This window comes from Thalassophryne amazonica, chromosome 8 (assembly GCF_902500255.1).
Source record: "Thalassophryne amazonica chromosome 8, fThaAma1.1, whole genome shotgun sequence".
NCBI classification, from domain to species: Eukaryota; Metazoa; Chordata; class Actinopteri; order Batrachoidiformes; family Batrachoididae; genus Thalassophryne; species Thalassophryne amazonica.
The window spans coordinates 53,639,882-53,655,276 of record NC_047110.1 but is presented as its reverse complement, the minus strand read 5'-3'; the positions used below and the strand labels follow the sequence as shown (position 1 = coordinate 53,655,276).

At 41.0% G+C, this 15,395-nt stretch overlaps 1 protein-coding gene across 1 annotated transcript in view; it reads right to left on the bottom strand.

The window, feature by feature from the left end:
- Positions 1 to 15,395, bottom strand: part of reln (reelin) — a 360,124-nt gene that overhangs the window by 282,342 nt on the left and 62,387 nt on the right.

The following is a 15,395-nucleotide window of genomic DNA, read 5'->3' as shown; positions in this document are numbered from 1 at the left end:
GTATGTTACCAGTGGATTAGAACTGGACTCTTTGCCATGTGTTTAGGGTGCACCAATAAAATTTTTAAAACACACACTGATGTGAATGGTGGCAGATGTGCAGCCATCTGTTGAATGCATAGGTGGTTCTGTTTATGCTATATTTCAGTAGAATCTGCACAGATCATTTATACAAATGTGGAGTACGGGGTCCTGGATCGCAGCCACCCAGGCATGCAACGGCTCCATCCCAACCTCTGGAAAACAACCATCTCTCTGCCACATCCAAGTAAAGCGTGGGCCACACCTTGACCTTCTTCAGCTGCTGAAATCCTCAACAGTGAGACACTTGCATGCTATATTATGCTCAAAGAAATGTGTCACAAGAACAAAGATAGTTGTCAATGGTTAGTGACCAAGTCTCACAACCATACAGAAAACAGAAAGCACCAGGACCCACAATACATGGAGATTTATTTTCCTGCAAAGGTGTCAGCAATGTCAAACACTTCTATTCAGTGACCTCATGACTCCATAAACCCCTCCAAGGTGTCTCTTGATGTCAAATGCCAAGGACCCAGAGAGATGAATGTCCCTGCCAAGATACAGTTGTAATTAAATGTCCCAACAAGTTTGACACTTTCACCACACACAGATACACTTCTGATAGCCATGAAGTCCATGAAGCCATTGAAAGCGTGGGTTTTAGTCTTGATCCAAGACAACCACAAATCCAGAAGCGTAGATTAATGAATCAGCTTTTTAAGTGCTGCAATCAGGCTGTCCATTGATTCCAGAAAGATCACAGCATCATCCACAAGTTCAAGGTCACTAAGCCCTTCCTCACCAACAAAGGCACCTAAGTCACCAACGGTACCCAACATGCAGTACAAACAAGCATTGAACAGAGTTGGAGGCAAAACAGATCTTTGATGAAAAGGTCACAGATTCTGCACCTGCTTGGCACCACATTTGCTGTACGTGTCTATAGGCTGGCTATGATGTCCACAAACCTGTTGGGGTTTCCCACAGATACTCAGTGCCAGAGAACAGCCTGGTCAACTGAAGTGGAAATCAATACTGGCTGCAAGTAAGCAATGTGGATATTCATGCTCGCGTCTGATGAGTCTTCACTAGGTGAGGATAGAGTTGATGTTTTTGCTTCCAGGGTGTGAAGGCAAAGTGCCCTGGTAACAAAGTTCACAGTTTCATGAGGAAAAGCAACCACTAATGACAAGCAAGTAATAAATAAATAAATTGTGTACTGTCATCTGTAAGTAAAGGTATACTCCTGCACGTTTTATGTCTTTTCAATTTTTAGTGAAAGGGCTGTACGATAAGACAATATACATCGGTGTGTAACTTTGCAAAAACAATGTCGGACTCTGTAGTTTTCTCTGGGCCCCTCCCCAATCAGACCGGGAGTGACATGTTTAGCCGCATGTTCTCCTTGAATTGCTGGCTGTCTGAGTGGTGTCCAAAAAATGAGGTGGGCTTCATAGATAATTGGCAAAGCTTCTGGGGAAAACCTGGTCTTGTTAGGAGAGACGGCATCCATCCCACTTTGGATGGAGCAGCTCTCATTTCTAAAAATCTGGCCAATTTTCTTAAATCCTCCAAACCGTGACTATCCAGGGTTGGGACCAGGAAGCAGAGTTGTAGTCTTACACACCTCTCTGCAGCTTCTCTCCCCCTGCCATCCCCTCATTACCCCATCCCCGTAGAGACGGTGCCTGCTCCCAGACCACCAATACCAGCAAAAATCTATTTAAGCATAAAAATTCAAAAAGAAAAATAATATAGCATCTTCAACTGCACCACAGACTAAAACAGTTAATGTGGTCTATTAAACATTAGGTCTCTCTCTTCTAGTCCCTGTTGGTAAATGATATAATAATTGATCAACATATTGATTTATTCTGCCTAACAGAAACCTGGTTACAGCAGGATGAATATGTTAGTTTAAATGAGTCAACACCCCCGAGTCACACTAACTGTCAGAATGCTCGTAGCACGGGCCGGGGCGGAGGATTAGCAGCAATCTTCCATTCCAGCTTATTAATTAATCAAAAACCCAGACAGAGCTTTAATTCATTTGAAAGCTTGACTCTTATCTTGTCCATCCAAATTGGAAGTCCCAAAAACCAGTTTTATTTGTTATTATCTATCGTCCACCTGGTCGTTACTGTGAGTTTCTCTGTGAATTTTCAGACCTTTTGTCTGACTTAGTGCTTAGCTCAGATAAGATAATTATAGTGGGCGATTTTAACATCCACACAGATGCTGAGAATGACAGCCTCAACACTGCATTTAATCTATTATTAGACTCTATTGGCTTTGCTCAAAAAGTAAATGAGTCCACCCACCACTTTAATCATATCTTAGATCTTGTTCTGACTTATGGTATGGAAATAGAAGACTTAACAGTATTCCCTGAAAACTCCCTTCTGTCTGATCATTTCTTAATAACATTTACATTTACTCTGATGGACTACCCAGCAGTGGGGAATAAGTTTCATTACACTAGAAGTCTTTCAGAAAGCGCTGTAACTAGGTTTAAGGATATGATTCCTTCTTTATATTCTCTAATGCCATATACCAACACAGTGCAGAGTAGCTACCTAAACTCTGTAAGTGAGATAGAGTATCTCGTCAATAGTTTTACATCCTCATTGAAGACAACTTTGGATGCTGTAGCAACTCTAAAAAAGAGAGCTTTAAATCAGAAGTGCCTGACTCCGTGGTATAACTCACAAACTCGTAGCTTAAAGCAGATAACCCATAAGTTGGAGAGGAAATGGCGTCTCACTAACTTAGAAGATCTTCACTTAGCCTGGAAAAAGATTCTGTTGCTCTATAAAAAAGCCCTCCGTAAAGCTAGGACATCTTTCTACTCATCACTAATTGAAGAAAATAAGAACAACCCCAGGTTTCTTTTCAGCACTGTAGCCAGGCTGACAAAGAGTCAGAGCTCTATTGAGCTGAGTATTCCATTAACTTTAACTAGTAATGACTTCATGACTTTCTTTGCTAACAAAATTTTAACTATTAGAGAAAAAATTACTCATAACCATCCAAAGACGTATCGTTATCTTTGGCTGCTTTCAGTGATGCCGGTATTTGGTTAGACTCTTTCTCTCCAATTGTTCTGTCTGAGTTATTTTCATTAGTTACTTCATCCAAACCATCAACATGTTTATTAGACCCCATTCCTACCAGGCTGCTCAAGGAAGCCCTACCATTATTTAATGCTTCGATCTTAAATATGATCAATCTATCTTTGTTAGTTGGCTATGTACCACAGGCTTTTAAGGTGGCAGTATTAAACCATTACTTAAAAAGCCATCACTTGACCCAGCTATCTTAGCTAATTATAGGCCAATCTCCAACCTTCCTTTTCTCTCAAAAATTCTTGAAAGGGTAGTTGTAAACAGCTAACTGATCATCTGCAGAGGAATGGTCTATTTGAAGAGTTTCAGTCAGGTTTAGAATTCATCATAGTACAGAAACAGCATTAGTGAAGGTTACAAATGATCTTCTTATGGCCTCGGACAGTGGACTCATCTCTGTGCTTGTTCTGTTAGACCTCAGTGCTGCTTTTGATACTGTTGACCATAAAATTTTATTACAGAGATTAGAGCATGCCATAGGTATTAAAGGCACTGCGCTGCGGTGGTTTGAATCATATTTGTCTAATAGATTACAATTTGTTCATGTAAATGGGGAATCTTCTTCACAGACTAAAGTTAATTATGGAGTTCCACAAGGTTCTGTGCTAGGACCAATTTTATTCACTTTATACATGCTTCCCTTAGGCAGTATTATTAGATGGTATTGCTTAAATTTTCATTGTTACGCAGATGATACCCAGCTTTATCTATCCATGAAGCCAGAGGACACACACCAATTAGCTAAACTGCAGGATTGTCTTACAGACATAAAGACATGGATGACCTCTAATTTCCTGCTTTTAAACTCAGATAAAACTGAAGTTATTGTATTTTGCCCCACAAATCTTAGAAACATGGTGTCTAACCAGATCCTTACTGTGGATGGCATTACCCTGACCTCTAGTAATACTGTGAGAAATCTTGGAGTCATTTTTGATCAGGATATGTCATTCAAAGCGCATATTAAACAAATATGTAGGACTGCTTTTTTGCATTTACGCAATATCTCTAAAATCAGAAAGGTCTTGTCTCAGAGTGATGCTGAAAAATTAATTCATGCATTTATTTCCTCTAGGCTGGACTATTGTAATTCATTATTATCAGGTTGTCCTAAAAGTTCCCTAAAAAGCCTTCAGTTAATTCAAAATGCTGCAGCTAGAGTACTGACGGGGACTAGAAGGAGAGAGCATATCTCACCCATATTGGCCTCTCTTCATTGGCTTCCTGTTAATTCTAGAATAGAATTTAAAATTCTTCTTCTTACTTATAAGGTTTTGAATAATCAGGTCCCATCTTATCTTAGGGACCTCGTAGTACCATATCACCCCAATAGAGCGCTTCGCTCTCAGACTGCAGGCTTACTTGTAGTTCCTAGGGTTTGTAAGAGTAGAATGGGAGGCAGAGCCTTCAGCTTTCAGGCTCCTCTCCTGTGGAACCAGCTCCCAATTCAGATCAGGGAGACAGACACCCTCTCTACTTTTAAGATTAGGCTTAAAACTTTCCTTTTTGCTAAAGCTTATAGTTAGGGCTGGATCAGGTGACCCTGAACCATCCCTTAGTTATGCTGCTATAGACGTAGACTGCTGGGGGGTTCCCATGATGCACTGTTTCTTTCTCTTTTTGCTCTGTATGCACCACTCTGCATTTAATCATTAGTGATCGATCTCTGCTCCCCTCCACAGCATGTCTTTTTCCTGGTTCTCTCCCTCAGCCCCAACCAGTCCCAGCAGAAGACTGCCCCTCCCTGAGCCTGGTTCTGCTGGAGGTTTCTTCCTGTTAAAAGGGAGTTTTTCCTTCCCACTGTAGCCAAGTGCTTGCTCACAGGGGGTCGTTTTGACCGTTGGGGTTTTACATAATTATTGTATGGCCTTGCGTTACAATATAAAGCGCCTTGGGGCAACTGTTTGTTGTGATTTGGCGCTATATAAAAAAATTGATTGATTGATTGATCTACAATGATAGAAAAGTGTCTGTCATTTGTAAATATGCTCTATTGTTGATTTCGTACTATCGTATTCTGTTTTGAAAAACACTCGTGTTGCCCTCCATCCTGAAACCCAAACCTTTCCTCTCTCTTACTGTGAGTGGACTCACATTGTAGCTCAGTGTCAAATTTCAGAGAGCAGCTTTCAGATCACAGATGAAGACGACACACAAAACTCCGTTGAAGCCTTCAAGAACAATAATGGAAGAAAAAAAAACGCTTTAGACATGTTTACAGAAATGAACGTGTTTGTAACCACTGTGAAAACACTCAAAAGTAAATTTTATTTTTTGTAGACAGGTCGCTCTCCTTCTCTTGTCACTACAATAAAATACAAAGCGTGTTAATGTGTTTTGGAGATGTGGCCTTGAACGAGTGTGTGTGTGTGTGTGTGTGTGTGTGTGTGTGTGTGTGTGTGTGTGTGTGTGTGTGTGTGTGTGTGTGTGTGTGTGTGTGTGTGTGTTGGGGAGGTGTGCTCAGTTTTTGTATCTATATTTATTTGTATTTGTATTTATCCTTTTATTTTTTGTTGCTTTTCAGTTAAATGATGTGCAAAATGTGCAAAAAGGTCCATTTACAGGAATTCCACTGTTAAAATGAAAGTTTTAAAAATGTCAGTAAAACAGTATATTTAACTATGAGTAATTTTTTCATGTTAAAGTTCTAAGTAAAAGGAGAAAGATACACACATACACACACACATCTTCAACCGCTTAGTCCAGTTAAGGGTCGCGGGGGGCTAGAGCCTATCCCAACAGTCATAGCGTGTGAGGCAGGGTTCACCCTGGACAGGACGCCAGTCTGTCGCAGGGCCACATATAGACAAACAAACACATTCACACCTGCACACACACCTACGGACAATTCAAAGTTTACAATCCACCTAACCTGCGTGTCTTTGGATGTGGGAGGAAGCCGGAGCACCTGGAGAGAACCCACACAAACACGGGGAGAACACGCAAACTCCACACAGAAAGGCCACAGGCAGGAATCGAACCCTTGATGTTCTTGCTGTGAGGCAACAGTGTTAACCACTAATCCACTGTACTGCCCCCAGGAGAAAAATAATCAAATATAATTGAATACTTTTTTCCTTTTTTTGGAGTATATAATATGTAATGTAAAAATATGTCATAAGAACTCAGCCACATGGGGTGTGCAGCTAGTATATTCTGATCTATATTCTGGTCCCAAGCCTGGATAAATGAGTAAGGTTGCATCAAGAAGGGCATCTAGCATAAAACATGCCAACATACCGGAACGGTTGAGGTCCAGGTAACAGCACCATCACTGGTGCCATTGTCCAACAGGGTGCTGGTGGAAGTTGGGCTATTGCTGGGTGAGAAGAAGAAGAGAAGGAAAATGTGTCCAGAGACAGCATGAAAAGTGGAAACCAAGAAGGGTGGAAGTGAGAGTCAGGACTTTGAATGTTGGTAGTATGACTGGTAAAGAGAGAGAGAGTTGGCTGATATGATGGAGAGATGAAAGGTAGACATACTGTGTGTGCAAGAGACCAAGTGGAAGGGAAGTAAGACCAGGAGCATAGGCAGTGGATTCAGATTATTCTGTCACAGTGTGGTTAGGAAGAGAAATGGTGTTGGGGTCATTTTAAAGGAAGAGTATGTTAAGAGTGTGCTGGAGGTTAAGCAAGTGTCTGACAGAGAGATGAGTGTGAAGTTGGAAATTGAAAGGGTGATGATGAATATCATCCATGCATATTCCCCACAAGTAGTGAGAGGAAGAAGAAAAGAGATTTCTGAAGTGAGTTAGATGAGGTGGTGGAGAGTGTGCCCTAGCATTAAAAAGTGGTGATTGGAGGAGACTTCAATGGGCATGTTGGCGAAGGGAACAGAGGTGGTGAGGAAGTAATGGGTAGATATGGTATCAAGGACAGGAAAGTGGATGGACAGATGGTAGGTGATTTTGTAAAAGTGATGAAAATAGCTGTGGTGAATACCTAATTTATGAAAAGGGAGGAGCACAGTGTGACATAAGAGGGGAGGAAGGTGCACACAGATGGACTACATTCTTTGTCAGAGATGCAAGCTAAAAGAAATTGGAGACTGTAAGGCGGTGGCAGGAGAGAGAGTAGCAAGACAGCATAGGATGATGGTTTGTAGGATGACTTTAGAGGTGAAGAAGAGGAAGAGAATCAGAGCTCAACAAAGGATCACACGGTGGAAGCTGAAGGAGGAAGACTAGTGAGGGAGACAACTAGGAAGGTATTGGATGTGACATCTGGACAGTGGAAGGAAAACAAGAAGACTTGATGGTGGAACGAAGATGTCCAGGAAAGCATAAAGAGGTTGGAAAAAAGAATTGGGATAGTTTGAGAGATGAAGAAAGTAGACAGTGGTACAAGGAGATGTGGCATAAGGTGAAAAGAGGAGTGGCAAAGGCTAAGGAAAAGGCAAATCACGAGCTGTACAAGAAGTTGAACAGTAAGGAAGGAGAAAAGGACGGGTACCGATTGGCCAGACAAAGGGGCCAAGTTGGAAAGGATGGTAAGCAGGTTAGGGTAACAAAGAATACAGATGGTAAAGTGCTGACAAGTGAGGAGAGTGTGTTGAGATGGTGGAGGAAATATTTTGAGGAGCTGATGAATGAAAAAAATGAGAGAGAAAAAAAGGCTGGATGATCTCAAGAGAGTAAATCAGGAAGTGTAAGAGATTAGTAAGGATGATGTGAAGGCAGCTATGAAAAGGATGAAGAGTGGTAAGGCAGTCGGCCCAGATGACATTCTAGTGGAAGCATGGAAATGTTTAGGAGAGATGGCAGTGGCGTTTCTAACCAGATTGTTTAATAAAACCTTGGAAAGTGAAATGATGCCTGGGGAGTGGAGATGAAGTGTGCTTGTTCCTATTTTTAAGAGCAAGGGTGATGTGCAGAGCTGCAGTAACTACAGAGGCATTAAGCTGATGAGCCACAGCATGAAGTTATGGGGAAAAAAAAAAGTTGTCGAAGCTAGGCTTAGAAAACAGGTGAAGATCTGTGAACAGCAATGTGGTTTCATGCACAGAAAGAGCACTACAATGCAATGTTTGCTCAGAGAATACTGTTGGAGAAGTATAGAGAAGAACAGAAGGAGCTACATTATGTGTTTGTGGATTTAGAGAAAGCTTATGACAGGGTACCAAGAAGAGAATTGTGGTATTGTATGAGGACGTTTGGAGTGGCAGAGAAGTATCTGAGGGTAGTACAGGGCATGTTCAAGGATAGTGTGACAGCGGTGAGATGTGCAGGAATGACAGATTCATTCAAGTTGGAGGTGAGATTACACCGAGGATCAGCTCTGAGTCCTCTCTTGTTTGCAGTGGTGATGGACAGGTTAATGGATGAGATCAGACAGGAGTCTCCATGGACTATGACATTTGCAGATGACACTGTGATCTGTAATGAGAATAAAGTGCAGGTTAAGCCTAGCCTGGAAATGTGGAGAAAAGCTCTGTAGAGCAAGGGAATGAAAGTCAGATTGAGCAAGACTGAGTACACGTGATTGAATGACAGGGAGATTTGAATGAATGAATGAATGAAAACTGTTTATTTCGAACATTTGATACAACAACAATTACAAGATAGATCAGTAAAGACAACAACAAAAAAGTTCCTACTGTGTACCCAACATGTCCGAAAAGGGGTAGGGTGAAGCATCAGCTTATTTATCCCTACCCCTTCTTCCCCACAACCAGTAATACCCTTTGCCACATATACACATAAATTCCTACACACCTAAACCGATATCAATATATATATATATACATATATATACACACACATACATATACACATCAACATACACATATATACACATATACATATATACACGTATATATACACAAACATAAATATACACCTACACATACCTACTTACATACAAAATACTATATATTTACAAGCCGAAGCAAACAACAAAAACACCCTAACCCTCATTACCCTTCCTCCTCCCTATACCCAGAAAAAACCATATTTTTGTACCGCTGTTTGAACTGGTTCATGCTTGGACATTGCTTGAGCCCCACTCCCAATCTGTTCCACATCCTCACCCCACAGACAGAAATACAGAAACCTTTTAATGTTGTTCGTGCCCACTGATGCTTTAAATTAAATTTCCCCCTCAGACTGTAATCCCCTGATCTGTTAAAAAACATATTTTTAATATTTGCTGGAAGTAAATTGTTTATTGCTTTATACACAATTTGTACTGTTTGAAAATGAACCAAGTCTGTGAATTTTAATAATTTGGATTGTAAAAATAGTGGATTTGTATGATCTCTATAGCCAGTATTATGAATAATTCTTATAGCTCTTTTCTGCATTACTGATAGTGATTGTGTTGTACCTTTATAAGTATTACCCCATACCTCTGCACAGTACTGTAAATATGGTAAAACCAGTGAGCAGTAAAGAATGCGGAGTGAGTTGTGGTCCAGAATATGTTTCGCTTTGTTTAGAACTGAAATGCTTCTTGACAGTTTACTTTGTATATGTTTTATATGAGTCTTCCAGTTTATCTTATCATCTATTATCACCCCCAGAAACTTATTTTCATGTACCCTTTCAATATCTACCCCCTAGACTTGTAACTGAACCTGTATGTCTGTATTACAATAGCCAAATAACATGTATTTTGTTTTACTTAAGTTTAATGATAATTTATTTCTGTCAAACCATATTTTCAATTTTCCCATTTCTATACTGATCCTCCTCAATAACTCCTGCAAATCCCCCCCTGAACAAAAAATGCTTGTGTCATCTGCAAATAATACTAATTTTAATATTTTGGAAACATTGACAATATCATTTATATAAATTAGAAACAGTTTTGGACCCAATACTGACCCCTGTGGGACGCCACAAGCATTGTCCAAGCATGATGATGTATATTCCCCCAACTTCACAAACTGTTTTCTGTTACTTAAGTAGCTTCTCACCCAGTGCAACACCAACCCCCTAATCCCATACTGTTCAAGTTTACTGATTAATATGTCATGATTGATTGTATCAAAAGCCTTTTTAAGGTCTATAAATATTCCAACTGAATGTAATTTGTGGTCTATGGCGTTTGTAATCTCCTCAACTGATTCTATTAATGCAAGTGATGTTGAACTATGTGCTCTGAATCCATATTGACTATCAGTAAGTAATTTATGTTTATTTATGAATTTGTCTAATCTATTATTGAATAACTTTTCTAATAATTTGGAAAATTGTGGAAGCAAAGAAACAGGTCTATAATTTGTGAAGTGGTGTCTATCCCCAGTCTTATACAGCGGCACAACCTTAGCTATTTTCATTTGATTGGGAAATTTACCGGTTTGAAATGATAAGTTACAGATGTATGTTAATGGTTCTACAATCCATTCAATGACCTGTTTTACCACCACCATATCAATTTCATTTAAATCGGTAGATGTTTTATATTTACAATTATTCACAATGTCTATAATTTCATTTCCATCCACTGCTGTGAGGAACATTGAACAGGGATTTCTTTCTATGAGATTATTATCCCAATCCTCAGGTTGGGAATCGGGAATTTTTTCTGCCAAGCTTGGTCCAATATTTACAAAAAAATTATTAAAACCGTTGACTACCTCATCCTTATTTTCCTTCTTGACATTATTATCAATGAAATACTGAGGGTAACTCTGTTTTTTATTACCATTTTTGATAATGCTATTTAATATATCCCATATTCCTTTAATATTGTTTTTGTTATTATATAATATGTTACTATAATATTCCTTCCTACATACCCGTATAATATTAGTTAATCTATTTTGTATTTCTTATATCTATTTTCTGCCTCTTTAGTCTTTAGTTTTATGAATTCTCTATACAGTGTATTTTTCTTATTACATGCATTTCGTAACCCTTTCGTCATCCATGGTCGAGCTTGGATTTTTTGTTTTCTGTAGTCTTGTTTAATTGGACAATTTTTATCATATAATGATGTAAATATTTGTAAAAAAGTTTCATATGCACTATCAACATCACTTTCACTGTATACCTTTTCCCAGTTTTGCTCCTGTAAATCCTTCTTTAGTGTGTTCATGTTTTCCTCTGTCCGCACTCGCCTGTATTTTATTTTCTCCTCTGGCTGATTCCGCCGATGGTTTCTATTATAAACGATGAAAACTGGTAGATGATCACTAATGTCATTGATTAATAATCCACTCACAGTGTTATTCTCAATATCATTGCTGAATATATTATCAATTAAGGTAGCACTATGGGATGTAATTCTGCTTGGCCTGGTGATTTTTGGATATAAACTCATACTGTACATTATACTGATAAATTCATCTGTTATTTTATGCTTATTTGGATTGAGCAGATCAATATTTAAGTCACCACAAATGAACACAGTTTTTTGATTAGTTTTTGAGAACATTTTTCCCATACAGTCAGTGAATGTTTCAATACTAGATCCTGGTGCTCTATATATACAGCTGACTAATACATTTTTGCTTTTTTCTTCACATATTTCAATAGTTATACATTCTAATAAGTTATCAATCACAGTTGTCATATTGTCTACTATTTTATAATCCATGTTCTTATCCACATACACAGCCACTCCTCCTCCACTCTTATTTTTTCTGTTTACACAATTAAATTCATATCCATCAAGTTCAAAATCCATTCCTTTATCTTCATTGATCCATGTTTCTGATATAGCAATTATGTTAAATATTTTTTTAAACTGACTTAAATATTCTTTAATGTTGTTAAAGTTTGCATATAGACTTCTGCTGTTGAAATGGATTATTGATAATTTGTTATCCGTTTTAATGATCCGATTAAACTGTTCATCTGTATAATAGCAACAACTGTCATTGATATTTGAGAAGAAATTATTGTCCGGGTCTATATCGTGCTCCAAGTCCAGTACATTGTGGTCTGTGTATTTAAATGTTCTCAGTTCTACTTTTCCATGATCAGCAATCCTTTGAGTTATATCCTTCTTGTCTCCAGATGTAGATGAATAGGTAGTAGATGAATAGGTTCCTCTGGTCTGTGTCATGGTGTTGTGATGTGTTTGTGTCCTCATACCTTATTGGTCATATCTGTCCAGATCCTCGCTTTAAGAAACACTATTGTTCATATTTGTCCAGCTCCTCGATGTTCCTTATTGCCATGACTTTTGCTTGTTCTGGTGATCCGTTCAGTTTGATGAATATTTTACAGTTTGAAGTCCATGTGTGCTGGATTTTTCCCTGTTTCTTCAAGAAGCGTGCTTTCCTGGCGATGTCGGCATTCCGTTTGGTGAGATGTTCATTGATGAATACGTTTGTCCCTTTCAGTTTTCTTCCTTGTTTTAACAGTGCTGTTTTGTGTTTTCTGTTGATGAATCTCATGATGACGGTTCGTTTATCACCGTCATTTCTCCGGGGCAGAGGGTGGCATGCTTCAATGTTATTTAAATCCATTTCTATACCTTTAGATAGGAGGAAATCAGCAACCTGTTTTTCCACAGAGCTGACCTCCTGTTCACTGGGCTCCCCTCCGCTCTCATCTGTTACCGCCCGTGCGTAGGACCGTGGTTTGATGTGAAGACCTGTGATGATGACGTCGTTGATTCTGGTGTACTGCTCCAATTCAGCCACTCTATTTTCCAGCTGCACCAGATGCCGGTCTTTCTCGGCATTCTGGAGCCGTAATGCCTTCACCTCCTCCACCAGATCCATGATTGATTTCTGTTGCTGCTTCACAACAGAAATCTCCTCTGATAAAAAGTCCAGAGATTTTTTAATATCGTCACCTTCCTCCGCTGTCAGAACCTTCTTAGGCCCCATGGTCGGCTTATGAGCAGCTTGTCGATCGCCGATGTTAACAGCCTGCGTTGTTTGTCACCGGGATGGATCTGCACTTCGCTGGTGCCGCGCGGCCTCGGTGTTTCCGCGCTGATGGATGCGCGGTGGCTGCACGAGGCCTCGGGGAAGCGGCACTCGTGACGCGCGGTTCTAATGACGCAGCGCGCGGCCTCAGTGAATTCACCACGTTGGGCCTCGGACGTTGTTGCTGTCCAGTCGCGGGGCTAAGTTGCCGGTTGAGGTGGTATTCCCACTGTCCGGGTTGGCAAACACCGGCGTGGCAGATGGCAACTACAAACACCACCTCTGAAAACTCAGGTACAATTGGATTGGTAAAGAGGTCTACAAGACAACACTGAGACCAGCTATGTCGTATGACTAAGGGCTCCTTCACACATTTCAATCAATCAATTTCAATCAATTTTATTTATATAGTGCCAAATCACAACAAACAGTTGCCCCAAGGCGCTTTATATTGTAAGGCAAGGCCATACAATAATTATGTAAAAACCCCAACGGTCAAAATAACCCCCTGTGAGCAAGCACTTGGCGACAGTGGGAAGGAAAAACTCCCTTTTAACAGGAAGAAACCTCCAGCAGAACCAGGCTCAGGGAGGGGAACATTTGGGCCACAGTTGGGTGAAAGAAGCACAAGCAGGCCAAAACAAAAATGAACTGGGGAGCTGAAAAACATTTCACCTGCTCCCGGGAGGGGCAGGTGGTAACGACTGCGCGGCGAACATGCGGAAGGTGTGATACTACATCATGCACAAACAGCAGCAGCAAATGTACATAAATCAATGAAAATGTGTTAGCACAAAATAATGAGGGAACAAGGAAGTAATGAACTGACATGGATGACTTTTACTGCCTTTTATTTGTTACATGACTGACCTGATGCACCAGTTTCATGAACACATCAGCCTGCTCTGTGAGTCCGTCTGTCCAGCGTGCTCTAAAGGAGTTCACTGCCGATGCGTTCGCTGCTGATGCGTTCGCTGCCGATGCGTTCGCTGCCGATGCGTTCACTGCCGATGCGTTCACTGCTGATGCGTTGCAAATGTGACATGTGGCTTTATTTATTTCCATGAGAGGAGAGCGCCCCGATGCACACTCCTCATGGTGGAATGTCATGAGGTGTGATTTTGCATGTCACAATATGTGTTCTCCAGCTGTGACCTGTGGGGACACAGGGCTCAGCAGCTGTTGCTTGCCAACACACCCACCTATCTGAAACAACTCAGCTCACAGAAAAAAGTCTCACCCTCTGTCCCTTTGTCCTGTGATTATTTATCTTATGTATTTGTTATGTAAATATGTATTTATTTATTGTAGTGATTATTTATTTGCCTACCCTTCTCTGTTCTCTGTGTTTTACTTTAACACATCGTGTGCACTCTGTCAGTTTCAGCTGATGTGAGCCACTGGCCGGTGGTCAGCTGACATGCACACTGTGTCCACAGAGCTATGAGCAAAGCAATCACACATGAATGTGTTCACGCCTTTCACCATGGTGGGAGTGACATTAGCCTGGCCAGTGTCCAGTTGATGACGCAGTTCACACTGTGATGTGCCCGCTGAGACGTGTCTGTGATCTTGTCTGTATGTAATTATCAGCATGTCATGACAGCATGAGAGCCTGTCCACACAAGTGCACTGTACACAGCGGTCAGCTGTGGGGGAGAGCAACGACAGACTAACATGCCACCTGTGTTGCGGGGGGGGGGGGGAGAACACACTCACACGCCACCTGTGTTGCTGGGGGGGCACATCGCACACTCGCGTGCCATTTGTGGGGCATTTAGAAAAGGTGGGGCCATTCGCACACCAACTTGAAAGTGGTTGTCTACATGCTGGCTGCGTGAATGTCCCTGCCTTTTCTAAGTGCCCCGCGAATGGTGTTGGATGTTCGTGGGTGGCACCTGGACTAGGTTGAATGGGCACTCATATGGCAATCGCTGCATGTTGGCCGCTGGTGTGACGGCTGCTTCTGTTGCGCCATTCGGCAACAGTTCAACATGGCCGATGATTTTGTGCAGCATATTATGATGCAGCACCATGTGTCCGATCTGCGTACAACACGCCATGCGAATGCTGCGAACACAATCAGATGGCAGTGCTACCTCATTTTGCCCACCATTCGAATGGGTTTTCGGCGTGAGCAGTACGCGAATATAGGGTGCATGTGCTGTGCCTGAATCAATGTGGCGACTGCTGTACAAGACGTTCGACTGTGGCTCCGATTTTCCAGAGTGCCATTCGACTCTGCCTTTGTGTGCCATTCTGCCTCAATCGTGTTATGTGTTTAAGGGGCCTTTAGAGATGGTGGTACTAACAAGAAGACAGGAGGCAGATCTGAAGATGTTGCGATTCTCTTGGGGAGTGACAAGCATGGACAGGATTAGGTTTGAACATATCAGAGGGACAGCTCAGGTGGAATGGTTT